At 38.8% G+C, this 19,922-nt stretch overlaps 1 long non-coding RNA gene across 1 annotated transcript in view; it reads right to left on the bottom strand.

The window, feature by feature from the left end:
• Positions 1-19,503, bottom strand: part of LOC110744023 — a 124,983-nt gene extending 105,480 nt beyond the window's left edge. Inside the window, exons 1-2 of the long non-coding RNA XR_002524051.2 lie at positions 19,268-19,503; positions 2,107-2,227 (exon numbers count right to left, since the gene is read on the bottom strand). This is a non-coding gene — a long non-coding RNA (uncharacterized LOC110744023). The remainder of the gene's footprint in view (positions 1-2,106; positions 2,228-19,267) is intronic.
• Positions 19,504-19,922: the final 419 nt, after the last annotated feature.

Raw genomic sequence — 19,922 nt, forward strand, 5'->3', positions numbered from 1 at the left:
GGTGGGACTGTAAACTAGTTCATCCATTGTGGAAGACAGTGTGGCAATTCCTCAAGGATCTAGAACTAGAAGTACCATATGACCCAGCCATCCCATTACTGGGGATATACCCAAAGAATTATAAATCATGCTGCTGTAAAGACACAGGCATACATATGTTTATTGCGGCACTATTCACAATAGCAAAGACTTGGAACCAACCCAAATGTCCATCAATGAGAGACTGGATTAAGAAAATGTGGCACATATACACCATGGAATACTATGCAGCCATAAAAAAGGATGAGTTCATGTCTTTTGTAGGGACATGGATGCAGCTGGAAACCATCATTCTCAGCAAACTATCACAAGAACAGAAAACCAAACACCACATGTTCTCACTCATAGGTGAGAAATGAACAATGAGATCACTTGGACACAGGAAGGGGAACATCACACACCAGGGCCTGTTGTGCGGAGGGGGGAGGGGGGAGGGGAGAGGGATAGCATTAGGAGATATACCTAATGTAAACGACGAGCTAATGCATGCAGCACACCAACATGGCACATGTATACATACGTAACAAACCTGTACATTGTGCACATGTACCCTAGAACATAAAGTATAATAAAAAAAAATAATTAAAAATACACTTAAAGTTTATTTTTAAACAAACAAAAAAAAAATAGCCGAGTAGCTGGTAAAGCATTATTTCTAGCTGTGTCTGTGAGGGTGTTTCTGGAAGGTACTAGTGTTTGAATCAGTGAACTGAATAAGGAAGATTCACTCTCATCCAGTACGGGTGGGTACAATCCAATCAGCTGAGGGTCCATATATATATATATATATATATATTTTTTTTTTTTTTTCTCGCTTCCTAGCTTGCTGACAGTGTGTCATTTTCAGCCTCCCTTATCATATGGGCCGATTTCCCTAATGAAGCCCCTCTCATTTATCTATTTATCTGTCTTTTACCTAGCAATCATCTATCTATCCTATTGGTTCTATCTCTTTGGAGAACCCTTGCCTAATAAATAGGAAAATGATGATATATGTATTTTCTTTCAGATGTTTCAGTTTGGAGTGATGTGATGTCTTTCGAAGGTGGCTTCAGTTTCAGTGAAAGCAGATGATTAAGGGAAATAAAAACATTCATAACAAGTTTTGCAGGGTGGGATGGTGGCACTTCAAAGTGAGTTTGGTAAGTAACTGAGAAGAGACCTTGATTGACAGGATTTTCCAGAGTATTCAGTCACTCACAACAGATACCAATTATCAATATTAGGAAGATAGGAAGATGATTATTAACACAGACACTGTGGAAATGATCCCAGGAGTTTCTCATCTCTTATAAGACCCCAGAGGAAGGTGTATGAAATCAGAGAAGAGCTATCTGTCTCAGCTCTCTTTTACTGTTGGTGTATGCTTGCATACAGGCTGTGGTCTGAATGTTTGTGTACCCTACAGATTCATATATTAAAATTATATCTCTCCAGGCGATAGCATTAGGAGGTTAAGTTATTGAAAGGGATTAGGTGATGAAAGCAAATTCCCTTCTGATTGGAATTAATTTTCTTATAAAATGAGCCAAAGAAATCTGGCTAGCTCCTTTCACTATGAGAAAACATGGCAAGAAAATGCCATTTATGTATCAGAAAATGGGTCTCTACCAGATATCAATTCTTTTAGCAATTTATTTGTGGTCTTCCGAACCTCCAGAACTGTGAGAAATCCATTTCTGTTGTTTCTAAATCACCCAGTTTTTGGTATTTTGTCACAGCAGTTTGAACAGATTAAGAATGTATTTATCTTAATATATTTAACTTTACTTTTGTTCTCTATAAAATGGGAATCGGTAGTCACTCTATTAAGTCTTTATGTGTTACTATCTATTCAACAAATATGTTGAATAAATGAATGAATGAATGAACAAATACAAAAGTGCCTTATCATCTGTTTGCTTTTTAAAAATATGAGCAGTAGAGGAGGCAGAGCAAGATGGTGGAACAGAAGACTTCACCAATTCCCCCGCACCCCATTCAAAGACTCAAATTTAACAACTATCTACATAGAAACCAAACAAAAAAAGCACCTTCAGAAGAACAAAAAATTAAGTTAACACTTACAGTACCAGATTTTAACTTCACATCACTGAAAGAGGCACCGAAGAGATATGAAAAAGTGTCTTGAATCGCTGACGCCATGCCTCCTCCATCCTCTGGCAGCAGCAGTCTGGAGAGCGTTTCTCTGCATTGGAGAGAGGGAGAACTCAGCAGTTGTAAGGCATTGAACTCAGTGCTGCCCTGAGATAATAAGCAGAAATAATAAGCAAATCAAACTCAGCTGACACCTGTGCCTGGCGAGCACATTTAAACCAGCCCCAGCCAGAGGGGAGTTGCTGATCCTAGCAGTCAGAACATGAGTTCCTCCAAGTCTCACCACTGTGGGCTAAAGGGCTCTCGGGTCTTAAATAAACCTGAAAGGCAGTGTAGGCCACACGGACTGCAACCCCCGGGCAAATCCTCATTCTGAACTGGGCCCAGAGCCAGAGGACTGCAGGGGCACAAGACCTACTGAGACACCAGCTGGGGCAGCTAAGGGAGTGCTGGCGTCATTCCTCCCTTAAGCCTGGGCTGCAGAGCTCGGGGCTCTAAAAGAGACCTCTTCTTTCTACTTGAGGAGAGGAGAGAGAACAGTAGCGAAGACTTTGTCTTACATCTTGAATCTAAGCTTATGCATAGCAGGATAAGGTACCAAAGTCATGAGGCTCCCTTTCAACATCTCTACCTCCTGTACAACATCTCTAAACACACATGGGCCAGAAGGGAACCTACTGCCTTAAAGGAAAGGATCCAGTTCTGGTGGGCTTCATAACCTGTTAACTAAAGAGCCCTTGGGCCTGGACTAACAAGTAGTGATTCCCAGGTACTACATAGAGGGCTTGGGTGAAACATTGAGACTTGCTGCCTTCAGGTGAGACAGCACATCCCCAGCTGTGGTGGCTATGGGGTGAGACTTCTGCTTGAGAAAAGCAGAGGGAAAAATAAAGGGGATGTTGTCTTGCATGTTAGGTACCAGTTTAGTCAGAGGGTAGAGCCCCAAGTGAGTTGTTAGGGTCCCACCAAGCCTTGGCTCTTGGATGAAATTTCTTGACCTGCCTTGGGACAGAAGGATGCCCATTTTCACCATTATTCAGTATAATATTAGAAGTCCTAGCTAGAGCAGTCAGGCATAAGAAAGAAATACATGTAATGCAAATTGGAATGGAAAAATTCAAATTATTTTGGTTAACAACTGGTATAATCTTATATTTGGGAAAACCTAGAGATGCACAAAAATACTATTAGAACTAATAAACAAATTTAGTAAAACTGCAAGATACAAAATGAATATACAAACATCAATAGCATTTCTATATGTCAACAGTGAACAATCTGAAAAAGAAATAAAAAATCAATCCCACTTACAATAGCTACAAATAAAATTAAATACCTATGAATCAACTTAACCAAAGACATTAACGATCACTATAATGAAAGCTATAAAGCACTGCTGAAAAAAAATTGAAGAGGACACCAAAACAATGGTAAGATATGCCATGTTTATGAATAGGAAGAATCAATATTGTTAAAATGTCTAGGCTATCCAAAGCAATTTATAGAGTCAATGCAATCCCTATCAAATTATCAATGACATCCTTCACAGGAATAGAAAAAACAGTCCTAAAATTTATATCTAACCACAAAAGATACAGAATAGCCAAAGTTATACTAAGCAAAAAGAACAAAACTGCAGGAATCACATTATCTGATTTCAAATGATACGACAGAACTATAGCAATCAAACCAACATAGTACTGACATAAAAACGGACACATAGACCACTGAAACAGAATAGAGAAGCTATAAGTAAATCCAAACACCTACAGTGAACTACTTTTCTACAAAGGCGCCAAGAATATACACTGAGGAAAAGACAGTTTCTTCAGCAAATGGTGCTAGGAAAACTGGATATCCATATGAAACATAATGAAACTACACCCCTATCTCTTACCATATACAAAAATCAAATAAATAGGGATTAAAGATCATCTGCCTATATCCAAACATCTCACACACTCACTAAATATATACAATTACCATATACCCACATATATCCAACAACTACCATATACCCACAAAAATAAAATTTAACATTTTTAAAAAATATATGAGAAGTAACCATTAACAATAGCATTTTCAGGTTAGTGCCTTTGTGATGAATCCTTCCAGTAAGAAGAGGGAAATCTTAAACCAACAAATCCAAAAGTATAGTGAGGCAATGTGGAGGAATGAAGAAATACAATGCACTGAAATGCAGATGGTCTAGGTTTACAATGCAGCTGCTTATGCTTCCCTTCAGCAACTCGGTCAGTTTTGCTCCACTTTCTCCATCTCTATGATGGGCTTCATCTTTTAATAAAGGACTGATGACTAAACATTAAGAGCTCACTCCATGCCAGGGACATGTCTAAACATGTAAAGAGGCATGTCTCTCCTACAGCCACTGTCCTCCTGTGTTGTAAGAATGTCCTTCATTTTCTGCAGTAAAGCATCCTTCTCCAAATTCAGCCTCATTGTGTAGGAGGAATTGACATAACCCTACACCACAGGATTAGTCATCACTTTCATTCTTGACTTGCTAAGTAAATCAGCACATTGTCCTCCACTGGCTGCAGGGATTGATTCAGGGTGAAAATTTACTTCCAAATCAAGCCAATGAGAATTAAGGCAATGCTTGCTGGGGTTTCTGGGAATGAAAGGTTCTTCCACTTCATCTAGACATTGTGTGAGAAGATCAGCAATTTATTAGCCCAATCTGAAAATGAAGAATGTGCTCAGAAGTAGTAAGGCTAAAATAAAGATACTGGTAACTACATGTGCACCTGGTATCTTTGCAATTTATATATATATAAACCAATATGTGTATGTAAATTTATTCAAATGAAGTATTTTCTGTTTAAACTGATGGACTTTCTATCAACTGACAAACATGTGAAGACTTCTATCTAGTATCACATGATTATCTCTTAAAATAGCCCTCTGTCATTATATAGAAACTATCATTGTCATTCTCATTTTATTGGATCTTAAAGTTAAGAAAACAAGAATTTTAATAAATTCTGAAAATCACACAATTAATAAGAAACAAAACCAATTACACCTGATTGTAAGCTTAGTGTCTGGATTTTTAAGCATTCTGCAATACTGACTCTGCAGATTTAGACCCAATTCCATTTTCCACATTGTGTTGTAAGCCAACAACTGTGATATAGTGCAATGATGCTATAATAGTTCTTTATATGAACAGAAATGAGACCAAAGAGGAAGCAGTCATTAGCCATTTGCTTTATGTTACCTTATAGGTATTGGAGTACTGATAGATCTGTCTTTCTCACAGAGTAATTTTAAGGAAACTGCAGCATAAACAAGATCAAGTTTAAAAGTCCACTAAATGTTATATAGTGAAGCAGAAAATCTTTCACCTCAGTCAGGAGACATGAATTTGAGCTCTTAGTTTATTCTAGACATATCCACACTTTTCTCGACCCTGTTTTTCTCATTCATAGGAAAGGAACTTCAACTAGTTTTTCTCCCAGATCTAACTTTGGAACTCTGTGGCTTTTTGGCACGTTTCTATCACCTAGAGCTCTGCTCCCTGCACTTGTGAGTGTGTGGTGGTGAGAGGCCTGATGGTGATCACACTTCCAGCCTTTCTTATCCCTGTGCCTTCAGATTGACCTGTGGTTTGATCACTGGTGTGCAAAATGTTGCAGAATTTCACCCCCAAAGCAGTGGCATTTCAGATGGCAACCCTATAATAGCAGGCGAGAAATAGATGAAATGGTGAAATAGCATGGTTATCAAATGCTGTGACCAGAAAGAAAAACAGAATGGCTTAAAAAGTCAGCCAATCAACAGTTGCTGCTAATGCCAAGTTTTCCATAAACGATTAAAGGGTAGATTATCGCTCTGCCTGCCATCGTGAATTTCTTAATTATATTATGTTCCTCGGCAGTGCCTGGCACAGGCTTGGGAGTTTTCAAAATTCTCATTTAAATTCATAACTATCAACAATTAAAAGTGTATCAGAGGAAACAAACAAAAATCTCACATGAGCAAGTATTCAGATGGTAGATGAAAGGCTAAAATATGGAATACCCATGAGAGATCTTTCTATATTATTTAAACAATGAGCTCAACAATCTACTTAGCTTAGGGAGGACATGTCTCTATGATACCTAATTCCATAAACATGTGGAAAGTCACTGTGACAGAAGAAAGTGAAAAAGATACATCTCTGTGTGTGTGTGTGTGTGTGTGTGTGTATACACACGTATGTGCTCATTCAATTGTCAGAATGGCAATTTTTTAAAATTATCCACCCAGTATTGGTGATAATATAGTGAGACAACCTCTTCCTCCATCCTGAATATTATTGGTGAGTGTAGAAATGACTATTGAATGAGTAAAATATTAAATTAGTGAACTCAGATTCAACAATTTAAACTCTAGAATTTATCCTAAACAAAAAGAACTCAAGTGAACAAATATATAATTTTAAGGGATATCACAGCAAGTTTTATAAAAGACAAAATCACAGATAACTAAGTTATTAAAAAGGGGATTACCTAAACGAAACAAAAAAGATATTAATACAACACACTACTATGTAATAATGAAAACAATGATTGGTAATGATTTACATCCACTGTCATGCAATGCTTACTCATAATATATTGTGTGTGATATGGCTTAAAAACGCTAACCCATGAATTCCTACTACCTATATGTTCACAGAAAATATTATGTGAAATGAAATACAGTATAATAAGTGGCTACCTCAAGACAATTACTACTTACTTTACTGCCTACAATATTTTATATTTCCCAAATACTATTATCAACAGTTCAAAGAATATATGTTAAACCATGATAGTTAATTTTTAAGTTGCACTTTCTTTGGTATGTTTCTAGTTCTTTCACTGATCCTGGAGGAGGAAGAGGAAAAAATGGTGCTGAAGAAAGTATTCGAGTATATTTTTATTTTCATTAACTCTTATCTCATCTTTACTCTTTCCCCACTTAAAGCAACTCCTCATCCACTTCAGGCCTCAGATAGCCATCTCCCTGTACCAGGAATTTAGGGACGAAATAGCTTTCAATTCAATCCCAATAATGTCCTCAGGAAGCTCACAGTTTTGTCATGTAAAATAAGAAAAGTTCATACAACATGAATTGAAAGGTAGAATGTAAAAAAAAAAATGGGCTTGTTCAAAGGAGAGAGGCATTGCTTCTAGCTGAGGTAAACCAGGGAAGTCTTGAGAGTTGAAGAGTCATTCAGTGGACCAGAAAGAAAGAATAGGAATTACATCTTAAATGATTAAAGGAGAAAATTCAGGCAAAATGATAAATAAAGGCCATTCTGTATGGACAATGACTGAGTCATAGTGAATAAATCGGAATTGTGGGATGAATATCTGGATACACATATTGGATCAGACTGAAAAGGTCTAGAGGCCATTTTTAAATATTTAAGGCCTTATTCTACTATCAATATGCGTTTTTGGGAAGGCTTTTAATGGAGAAGGGTGTATTATTGTCAAATTCACAATTTATAGGTTTTCATACTTTGGTGTAGTGATTTTAAATCAAACTTAATCTTTTCATCATTATTAGTTCCTCTATTCATCTACTTACATCGTGAGCATTTGAGCTCCTTCCATATGCAAGGCCAGATGCTCTGAGGTCAAATAATACCACTAGGATATTTGTGGTGTCACCAGAGATGAAAGTATTACACAGAAGGCCAGACATCCACCAGCTTCATGGACAGACATCACAGTCTCTGAATAGTGTGGTGAAAGACATGAGCTTTGGGGTAAACCAGACCAAAGGATGAGTCCCAGCAGGAGCAGGGTCCCTCCATATCCTGAACTTTAGTTTCCTTTTTTATTAAACCACAGTTCGTATACATGCCATAAACTCACAAGAAGGTTAAAATGAGATACTGCAAAACCAGGTGCTTCGCATGTGTTAAATCTCTCCACCTTCACTTTTCTCACCTTTTAGTTTATATCTAAGTAATGGAGAAAAAAAGCAATGTTGCTTTACTGCTGCTAATTGGATACACACAGTAGATGATTTTATCTCTATATGTAATATGTTTCCAAACTCCAGAGTGAAGTATACAACTGTCTAACAGACATGTCTATCTCGCTATTTCTTAACATATTCATACTAAGTATGTCCCATGCTGCCGAAGTGTACCACCAGTCTCTGTCCGTAACTGTCCATTCCCAGACACATGAGTAAAAAAACTTCTCATCTTCAAATCTCATCTTCAAAATTCTTCTCCCTCTCAAATGTGATGCTCATTCCTAGGTCTTTAATTTGCACTTTTATTGTCTCTCTGGATGACAAGATTGTAATTTCAATTACTCCATCTTCCTGCACAATATCTGGCATAAAATGTACATTCAAGTTAATTCATTTGAATAAATTTTGGTTTTCAAAGCTCAGTATAGGAAGTACTTGTAGACTAACCACAAAGAAAATAAATTATGGTTTGTTGCTAGTCTCCAAAGAGAGAAAGTCAGACTGATGGAGATATATTCAGAGAAAGAGGCTAAAGAAACCATTTATTTCACTCAAGGGTGATGTTTACAACAAGTCATAAAATAGGTAATGTTCCTTTACATCTCCAATGAATGATTTGAAGAGAACTAACTACACAGAGAGTGTGGTTTTTCTCCCAATAGGGATTACATAGAGATTATAATGAATTATTTAATTCCAGTAATTCAACCTTAAAGCAGATTCAGTCACTTTTCCCTTAACGGTGTAATTAATGCTCCAGGAAGTATATTTCCCTGGATGTTACTAAAGATTTTACTGTACTAAAACTGGAGGATAGAAATGAGCAATTTGGAATGCTCTAGAATGTCAAAGGACTTTTTGGGTACATTTTAGATAGACCAGCCCTAAAAATGTCTCTCTCTGTTTCCATAGTGACTACAGAGGACAGAAATAAGGTTTTGTTGAACTGGTCTTCATAGCTCAGCTCTAGTACCTATGGTTTTGGTCTTTCTTCAGGATTTTCTACATTAAAAGAGGAGACAGAATGTTGGAGGACTATAAAGGTGGGCATTATCATGAGAGTTTATTGATCCTTTCTTCCAACTGTTATCAAATGAGATTCTGTGATATAACACACAGGGTGAAAACTATTGGAAATGCACACAAGGAGGCAGTTTGAATTATAGGAGAGCACGGCAAGAATTCCATACCCAGACTTGAAACCCATGGGGGTGTGAGAAAAGAGCTGAAGATGAGAAGATACTGTACATCATTGAGATTTTCTTCATACTGACCTTTGCCTAGAGCTCAGCCCTCAGTGCCCCTATTTTCCTGTATTCTCTTTTTCGGTGACCTCACTCTTTCTCATGTTTTTAAACACATGCTTATGTTCACAATTCTGATGTTTATATCTCCAGTTGAAACCTTTGACTGAATTTCAAAATCTCATGCCCAGCTTTCTACCCGATTCTTCTGCTTAGACTTATCTCACCAGCATATTAAACTTAATTTCAACACTGATCTCTTAAGAGAGTCTTATCTTAAAACGTCATCTTCCCTTAATAACTGCTCTTCCCATCTTATTTACAATCAAGAAAATAGTACCACGTTTGGTCCATGTCATCAAGCTATAAAACTGATAATCTTCATTAACATCCTTCCTTTTGCACCCCCATATCCAAGCTTTACTTCCCTTTGTTGATTCTACCTCCAAAATGAATCTTTCCAGTTATCTCTGCAACAACAGCCCCTCACTTACTCCAACTTGTGATTAGCTCTAACCTTGATCACTCCAATATCTCACTTGTTTTTTTCTATATTATCACTTTCATCCTCTTGTAATCAATACTATGCATAGCAACATAAATAATATTGTAAAGAATCAATCCTTTTATATCAAGTCCAAGATTAAGTTTGTTCAAGGGTTAAATAAACATATTTTCACTTAAGCTAAATTCCAAAATCCCTATGTGACCCTTGTGACCCATATAGCCTGTCTTTTGCCTACTTTTCCAATTATACATTATTTAGCTCTCCCAGTATAATTCAGCAAAAGTGGCTTTAGTTTTCACCAATCTCTTTCCCATTTTAATGGCTTCTGGTGTTTTCTTCACCTAATATTCTCCTCTCCAATTATCTGTAAATCTGGCTCATTTTCATCCATTACATCTCACCTTACACATCATCTACTGCAAGAAGCTGGCCATGACTGCCATGAGGAGGCAGGTATTTAGCATTAGGAATTATCTCCCCCATGTGTTTCCTTCATAGCATTTATCACAAGGTACATGACTACCTCATTTTTCTTTATTGTCTCTCATCTCCAGTAAACTACAAGCTCCGTAATGGCAGATGTGTGGATATATATACAATATATGTTTACCAAGGTGAGTAACTTGCAGAGACTCTGTCACATGGTGGGCACTGAGCACATATGTGAAGAACAACTCATTGACATACTGAATGAATGAATGAATGAATGAATGAATGAATGTCTTGCATTGATCTAGAAAGCTAGCTGCTCTTAAAAACATAAAGTCTTTATTCAATCAAATTTTACTGTATGCTCATATTTAGGCCAGTGTGGGTGTTCCAGGTCATGAACTGCTACTAGGATACTTTTCTTCACCAAGGACTAAGTCTCGTCTATCTTGCACCTTCCCCAATTTTAGGTTCCCAGAATTGTCTCCATTCAACCTCTGGATGGAAAAAGAGAGACAATGTGAGAGGTCACTATAGGGCAGACCTGGAAAAGCATCCCGACTGCTCACCCTCCTCTAGACATGCCTGTCACATGACCCACCACAGGGCCCTACCTAACTGCATGTGGGGCTGGGAGATGTAGTCAAGCTCTGTATCTGGAAGGTAAAGAGAAGAGTTGGGTCAAAAATCTGACCATCTTTGACATACAAATTTTAATTTCAGGGTGTGAAACCCTGTCCTGCACCTTGATGTTTTTCTACTATTTCAAATCTACAGTTCATCAATCTCCTGTGAACTCATGGTGTGAGCTAAAACTATTAGTCAATTATTTGGACATGTTTCCCACACACTTTCCAACATTGATCTTATTTTAAAATGTGTGTGCATAAGGGAGTGATTAAGTATCAAAAGTCGATGTGGAAGAGTGAATACTTTACTTTCTATTTATCCTTTAAGTTATGTGCTTCAAAGCACATAGTAAATGAGGAGAATTCCACAGCTCCCAACTTTGATTTGGGGAATTCACTGGCTGCCTGTTATGTAAGTCCCTAAGTGCAAAGTTCTCCCACATGCAAACATTTCTGGTAATAACTGGAGATAATATCCTATGAGAAAGACCTTGACATCCGAGGAGGCAGTGGACAAGTGATTCTTTTTTTGTTGTTGTTCTGGCAAGGACAACAACTCTGAACACTATAATTACAATTGAGACTTCTCCTGAACAAAATCCACAAGCAATGAGAGTAATGAAAAGACACTAGGGAAGGAAAGATAATGAAAGAGCCCACACACAAAGCTCAGAGAATGTCCTTGGCAAAAGAATGTGAGTAGGAGATTAAGAAGTGCTTGAGAACAAAATAAAAAGGTAATACAATTAATTCTATGCTGGGGCAGCTGTTTTTGCTATTAAGAAAATTGAAGAAGATGTACTCAGCCCTTGGAATAGCACTTCAAATGTATAAGGGGAAGGACCCTGAGGGAGCTGAAGGCTCCATGCACTCAATTTTCAATACATGAGTGAGCACATGAATGAAGAAAGAGTCAGGGATGAGGGAGGCATGCTGTGCCAGCTAGTTCCTCGGGGTCCTTTAATGTTTCAGGACATTCTGGAATACGGTCAACATAGTGGTGAGAACAGGGTGCAGACCCTGTAAGTATGGGAGGATCAAAGGATCGATATCCTCAAAAAGGCCCCCTCAGTGAAGTCATATAGCAATGTTCTATTTTCACCTGGAGTGGTGTTAAGCCCAAGACTGGGATAAGGGTGATGGCACTAAAGCAGGACCTAGAATATGGTTACCAGATGAAATAAAGGACACAATTTAAATGGGAATTTCAGAAAAACAATATTTTTTACTGTCTCCAACATTTTATGGAGCATCCTAATACTAAAAAAAAATCTATGTATGCATATGTATGTGTGTGTGTGTGTGGATGTGTGTGTGTGTATATATACACATATATACACTTTACAAATATAAAGTATACATATACTTTATATATATACACATATATACACTTTACAAATATATATATTTTACACAATAAATACAAAGTATATACATATATATACTTTCTATATGTATATACTTTGTATTTATTGTATATGCTTTGTATTTATTGTGTATGTGCACTTGGATTTTTCTAAAAGCATACAGTCATATGCATTCACAAAAAGAGAGCCTGAAATTGGAATTTATGTTTAAAAGGCAAGCAAAGTGTAAGAGTTTGGAAGATTTACATCCTGACCATATGGTAGGATGTATACATATATGTATACATATATACATATATACTTTGTATTTATATGTATTTATTCTTATTTATACACATTTTCAATTTGGGGGGCAGCTGGTATTTATATTTGCTAAATCACTAAACTAGAAGATCTAAAGATTAGACCATGTCTTTGAAAAGACTTTTGAGTTTATAGCCAAAGCTCAGTATCAACATTTCTTCATAGGCTCTTAGACCTGAGAAATAAGAGGCGTCTCGTGACTTACACTCAGGCACACACAGTCACCTGAAGCATGTGTAGTTGTTCAGGTCAAGGACTTTGCTCCATAATGCAGCATCCTCCCTTTTTGGAGCTTTGAGCTGTGAGCATAGCTGGCACTGCAGGAGTTACTAGGTGATTGGATTTGGCTCTGTGTCTCCACCCAAATCTCCTCTCAAATTGTAATCCCCATGTATTGGAGGAGGGGCCTGGTGGGAGATGATTGGATCATGGGGGTGGATTTCACCTTGCTCTTCTTGTGATAGCAGGTGAATTTTCACAAGAGCTGATGGTTTTAAAGTCTGGCACTACCCCACCCCATCCCCACCTCTCTCTCTCTCCTTTCTCTCTCTCTCTCCCTCTCTCCTGCTGCCATGCGAAGAAAGTCCTTGCTTCCCCCTTTGCTTTCTGCCATAATTGCAAGTTTCCTGAGGCCTCTCCAGCCATATGGACCCATGAATCAATTAAACCTTTTGTCTTCATAAAACACCCAGTTTCAGGTGCTTCTTTATAATAGTGTGAAGACAGACCAATATAGAAAATTGGTACCAGGAGTTGAGACACTTCTATAAAGATATCCTGAAAATGTGGAAATAACTTTGGAACTGAATGATTTCCAGAAGTTGAAACAGTTTGGAGGGCTCAGAAGAAGACAAGAAGATGTGGGAAAGTTTGGGACTCCTTATAGACTTGTTTAATGGTTTTGACCAAAATGCTGATAGTGATACGGACAATGAAGGGTCCAGGCTGAGGTGATTTCAGATGGAGATAAGGAACTTATTGGGAACTGGAGAAAAGGTCACTCTTGCTATGCCTTAGCAAGGAGACTGGTGGCATGTTGCCCCTGCCCTAAAGATCTTCGGAACTTTAAACTTGAGAGAGAAGATTTCAGGAACATGGCAAAATAAATTTCTAAGCAGAAAAGCATTCAAGAAGTGACTTGGATTTTTCTAAAAGCATACAGTCATATGCATTCACAAAAAGATAGTCTGAAATTGGAATCTATGTTTCAAAGGCAAGCAAAGTGTAAAAGTTTGGAAAATTTACATCCTGACCATATGGTAGAAAAGAAAAACCCATTTCCTTGGGAAAAATTCAAGCTGCCTGCTGCAGAAATTTGCGTAAGTAAAGAGAAACTGAATGTTAATAGCCAAGACAATAGGGAAAATGTCTTCAGAGCATTTCAGAGATCTATACGGCAGTCCCTCCCATCATAGGCCCAGAGGTCTAGGAGGGAAAAATGGTTTCATGGGCTGGGCCCAGGGCCCTGCTGCTCTCTGTAGCTTTGGGACATGGCACCCTGCCTCCCAGAGGCTCCAACTCCAGCCAGGGGCCAAGGAACAGCTTGGGCTATTGCTTTAGTGGAGGCTTCCACTGCCAAGGCGTGGGGCTTGCAACCTCTGAAGCAGTGCTCCTTTCAACAGCACATGGTGTTACGCTTGCAGGTGTGCAGAAGACAAGAGTTGAGCTTTCGGAGCATCCATCTAGATTTTAGAGAATGTATGGAAATGCCTGTATGTCCAGGCAGAAGTCTGCTACAGGGATAGAGCCCTTGTGGGTAACCTCTACTATGGCAGTGCAGAAGAGAAATATGGGGTTGGAGCCCCCACACAGAGTCCCCACTGGGGCACTGCCTAGTGGAGCTGCAAGAAAAGAGCCACCATCCTCCAGATCCCATTAAAGTAAATCCACTGACAGCTTGCACCACGCACCTGGAAAGGCTACAGACACTTAATGACAGCCCATGAAAGCAGCCAAAGGGGGCTGTACCCTATAAAGCCATGGTGACAGAGCTGCCCAAGGCCTTGGGAGTCCACCTTTTGCATCATCTTGCCTTGGATGTGAGACATATAGTCAAAGAAGATTACTTCAGAGCTTTAAGATTTAATGACTCTCCCACTGGGTTTCGGATTTGCATGGGGTCTGTGACCACTTTGTTTTTGCCAATTTCTCCCATTTGGAATAGGAACATTTACCCAATGCCTGTATCCCCACTGTATCTTGGCAGTAACTAACATTTTTTTATTTTACAGGCTCATGGGCAGAAGAGCTCAGATGTCTTGGCTCAGATGAGATTTTGGAATTGGACTTTTGAGTTAATACTGGAATGAGTTAAGACTTTGAGGGACTTCAGGGAAGGGTTGATTGGTTTTGAAATGTGAAAAGGGCATGAGATCTGGGAGAGACCAAGGGCAGAATGTATAGTTTGGCTCTGCATCCCTACCCAAATCTCATCTTGAATTGAAATCCCCACAAGTTGGAGGAGGAGCCTGGTGAGAGATGTCTGGATCATGGGAGCAGATTTCTCACTAGCTGTTCTTGTTATAGTGACAAGAACTGATGGTTTTAAAGAGGACACTTTCCCCCTCACTCTGTCTCTCTCTCCTGCTACCATGTGAAGAAGGTCCTTGCTTCCCCTTCTGTCAGGATTGTAAGTATCCTGTCACCTCCACAGCCATGCAGAACTTTGAGTCAATTAAACCTTTTTTTCCCCTCATAAATTACCCAGTCTCAAGTAGTTTTTTTTTTTTTATAGCAGTATAAAAACATACTAATACACTGGGCATGGTTGCAGCCCTTTCCAACCAGTAAAACACTATAAAATCTCCTGAGAGGAGTAACCAAGGAGTAAAAAGGCAAATAATCATAAAAGAAGGAACCAATTTTATTTGGTATTGTACTGTTTGTTGTTTCTCACATGAAGTAAAAGTTACCCTTGAAATTAAAAGTATCTCTCTTATAAAACTATCTTGGTAGCTCTATAGTGTTCGTGACCCAGTGGAGCTTCAGGCACATCTGTGGAAGGTAATTCTTCACAGACACTGTAGGATTTCATTGCCGCTTTTGGGTTGTGACTCAGCTCCTTTGGTAAATATAGCCCATTACAGACTTTCTCCAAGAGCCGAATTATAGTAATTCAATTTTTAAACCTACAAAACATTTTGTTGCAGTAATTAACCCAAAGGCTTTAAATTGTATCATTTCTTGATGGATCACTTATATTTCTATTTTCTTGATTTCTTACTGGATTTTAAAAATAGTCCCCTCTGGTCTTTCACGTGATCTTATTTAAGCCCCTTTCCCCTAGTGAGACTTTCTTTACAATAAAGTTACTGGGTAAAATTCATTAATTAATTGACAGAAGATATTGAACTCCTGGGTGTTTGAACAGATATACAACAGTGGAGTTGAAGAGAAAAAATTGGAGGGAGAATTAGTTCTTCTTTGTTTGCAGAGATACAGTAGGACAACTCCATAGCTCGTCTCTGTTGGTCATGAAACTAATCACGAAGAGGATAATGAGAACTAGAGTCTAAAGGGAGAGATCTGGAGATAGATGAGAGAGTAGGGCTTCTCATCCAATTAGCTGTGGTCAGATTAAAAGCAGTACAAAGACAAACTAACACTACAAACACCTTGACTTCATTTAGATATAGTTCCAACAATGTATCTATATACTGTACAAAAAGCAAAATCTATTCACATTTCTACATGTTGATTTACATATTGTGGCAGCTGCTATTAATGGCCAACAAAAATCCCTTCAGCAAATATCACTCCACAACCTTTGATTGTGTCCTAATATAACCACTTCCAACGTTCTACCTGCATGCTTTCTCTTACCCTGAAGCAAGCAGTCAGGACATGCTAGGGAGTAAAACTCCTGAGACAGTCGTCAGCTGGTACTAACAAGTTAAGACAATTTTGAAGTATCTTTTATAAGGTTTCCCACAGGTTCCAACAAGAATGGGTGTCTGTTCCCTACAGCAAAAGTTTGCTCAAGATAGTGCCTGCATGGGCTTTCTCCTCTACTTAGTATCAGTTTGATACTAAGTTTGATGGAGGTTTCTTTATAGGTGACAAGACATTTTTATCTTGCTGGCTTTAGAATTCTCTGTTTGTCTTTGAGTTTAGACACTTTGAATATAATGCACCATATAGAAAACCTTTTTGCATTATATCTCATTGCTAGTATCAAAGGATCCTTTAATATTTAAATTTCTTGCTAGACTTGGGAAGTTTTCGTTTATCGTTTCATTAATTTTTTTATTCTTTCATTATTCCTTTGGCCTCTGAGACCCCACTCAATTGAATAATTATTCACTCTATGGTGTCCCATATGTCACACCTGCTTTGTTCATTTTTTAAAAATACTTTTTCTCTATATTATTATCTGGCTGGTTTATTTAAAAAGACCTGTCTTGAAGTTCTCAGATTCTTTCTTCTCTTTAGTCTAGTGTATTGTTGAATCTTTAGAATGCATTTTGTAGTTTATTCAATGAATTCTTTTGTTCTATAAATTCAGTTTGGTTCTTTTCTTATGATAGCTATCACTTTGGTGATTTTTTTCATTCACATTTGGAATTATTTTTTCTATTTGTTGTGTTTTTCAGAATTCTGTTGTATTTCTCTGAGCTTATTTAGAATCAAACATTTGAATCATTTTTCTAGAATTTTGTAATTATTTCTATTAAAATCTGTTGCTGGAGAAATATTGTGTTCCTTTGGAGGTGTCATATTTCCTGGCTTTTCCATGTTTCTTGTTTCCTTAGTTGATATCTGCACATCTGGTATAACAGTTACTTCTTCAAGTTTTTAGAATTTGTTTTTGTGGGGGAGGACATTTTCCTGAGGATGTATCTATTATGATTTTGGGCAGGGCGATTTGGCTTTGATTCTGAGTGTGTGCAAGAGCGTAGTCTCTGTATGATTTCTTCACCTGTAGACATTTGTGGTATTTGCTATTTCCTTAGTGGCTTAGGATACAGTTACTAGTGGAAGTTGTGGTAAAGTTGAGTGGAGGTTAACATGCCAGGTAGACCAGACTTTGATCTCTAGTGGTGGCTGTAGTGAGCTGAACATGCCTATCTTTAGGCCTTAGGGTGGTGTATGCTGGCACCTGTGTTAGTAGGTACGGTCAGGATGATTCTTGACCCTCCAGGTGACTTACTTAGATGCTGGTAGTAGCATCAGTGAGCATGGTGGGTAGATGAGTTCTCAGGCTCTGAGAAGCTGGCAATGGCAGTGGCAAGATGACCTTCTGGTTCTTAAGTGGTATGCACTGGTGTTGGCAATGGCTGTGATGGACTGCATGGACCAGTCTCTAGTTCCACATGTGGCATAAGCAGATAGGTGCCAGCTGAGATGGTAGTGGCTGTGTGGTCAGGCCCAACATCAGGCCACTTGGTAGAGTGTTTAGAAGCCAACACTGGTGGACAGGACTGTGTGATCCCTTGGTTCCTGGACTGTGTGCTTTGGTCTGGGGATCAGGGATAAAGGCAGGCCAGAAGGTCTTGTCCTCGGGCCCCCTGATGATGTGCAACTGCCAGCAAGGGCAGGGTAATCCCCAGGCTACCTGTAGAATTCTTGGGTTGGGGGCTTCAGTGGCCATACTGCTGTCCTGCAACTGTAAAGAGCAGAGGTACTGGCCAGCAGAGGATACACACACCACTCACGCCTCAGCTTTGGTAGGTGGCACACTTTGTGCCTGATATAGTAGCTGGTGCCTTGGAAATGTCTTAGCTCTGAAAGTTGTAGCACACGATCATTAATATCTCGGCCCTGAAGGTAAGAGTCCATGATTCTCTTGTGCCTCAACCTCAGAGTCAGTGGGCTCCAGGAAATTACACATCTGTTGGGGTGGGGCTTTAAAATGGAACTTTGCTGCGGCTGCTTATGTCTCAGGGAGTGTGTGGGGCCCGCAAATCCTGTCTCTTGGAGTAGTCCCCTCACACAATTGTTTGGAAATTCCCTGTTAGGGAGCTTCCCAATATTTGGGAAATACTCACACTTAATTTAGTTATTTTAGGGCCAGTGAGGGTCAAAGAGAGCTCCTGTTGCTAGAATTGCAGCTGTCCATGGTGAGAATGTGGCCCACTGGGGTCTCTCACTCACTTTTTCCTTGTATTAGGGAGTCTCTTGAGGCTTCCAGCCAATCCCAGAAGAGCAGGCAGCCTCTCTTCCTTCCCCTTATTAGCCTTGGGTATTGCCTTCGACTTTATGTTAAATTTCAGTGTTCTCTCTTAGACGATCTATCTGAAGTGGAATTATCTACCTTCTATTTTGGTTCCTTTTAGTGGACAAGGTTTTAAATAGTCTTACTCACAACCTCCTTAGACGTGTTAATTAATTATAGCATCATCTACCCCTCTCCTATTGTGGAAACTGTAATGTCATCTGTCTTGTTTGGTTAAGGCTCTCATGTGAGGACATCAGCATTCCCTATCAGCTGTTTTCTTCAATCCAATCCCCAGGATTTTGCAGACAGAAGGTAAATTTAATATACCCTGCTGTATTACATGTTAGGGTTTTGGCTTCAGCTTTAGTAAGCACTTCTACGCTGCCGAGCTCGATGGAGTCACACTTTAGCCCCCTAGTGAATGAAGACTGTGAAATCCTATTTCCCAAGCCTCCTTGTCTACATTCTACCTATTTTCTTCGTGGTGCTTTCAGGAATAAGGCAAAAATTACCTCTTTCCAAACCAGAGAGAGTCTCAGGTCCATCTGGCTGCAGTTGTCCTACAGAAAAAAAAAAAAATCAAATTTGTTCAGAAGTAAGTGATTACCATGACAGAGAGCCACATGATAAAGCAACATTTTTACACACACACACACACACACACACACACACATATATATACACACACACATAGTTTTACTTCTGAAATATATTACGGAGTATGAACCAACTGGGCATGTCAGCTACTTCACTATAATCTTTAGGAGTAACAGAATTTCTGCTCCTTAACCTTGGAAGAAAGCGAGAATGGGGAGGGTAAAGCAGTTCCTTGTCTTTCCCGGAGATTGACGTGGTAATGATTTCTTTTTGTTTTAATCTCACCATTACAGTCAAAGTCACCAAAATATGAATGTCAAAACATTGTCTTTAAAGACAGTGAGTAAATTTTATTCATCGCCCTATCACATAGGAAGGTATTAGAGAAAAGAAGAATGAGTAAATAATTGCTTAAATAACTGTGCTCAGTTCTGCTTGCCACTGGACATCTGGACCATCTCCAGAGGAAATCAAGCAGCTACTAAATGACATAGAAACAGAACCAGATGATAGACCTAAGGATATTTGGCTTGGGAAAGACAAGGCGCAGGGGAGACACAAGAGTTATCA

The sequence above is a fragment of the Papio anubis genome, chromosome 8, assembly GCF_008728515.1.
Source record: "Papio anubis isolate 15944 chromosome 8, Panubis1.0, whole genome shotgun sequence".
Lineage (NCBI taxonomy): Eukaryota > Metazoa > Chordata > Mammalia > Primates > Cercopithecidae > Papio > Papio anubis.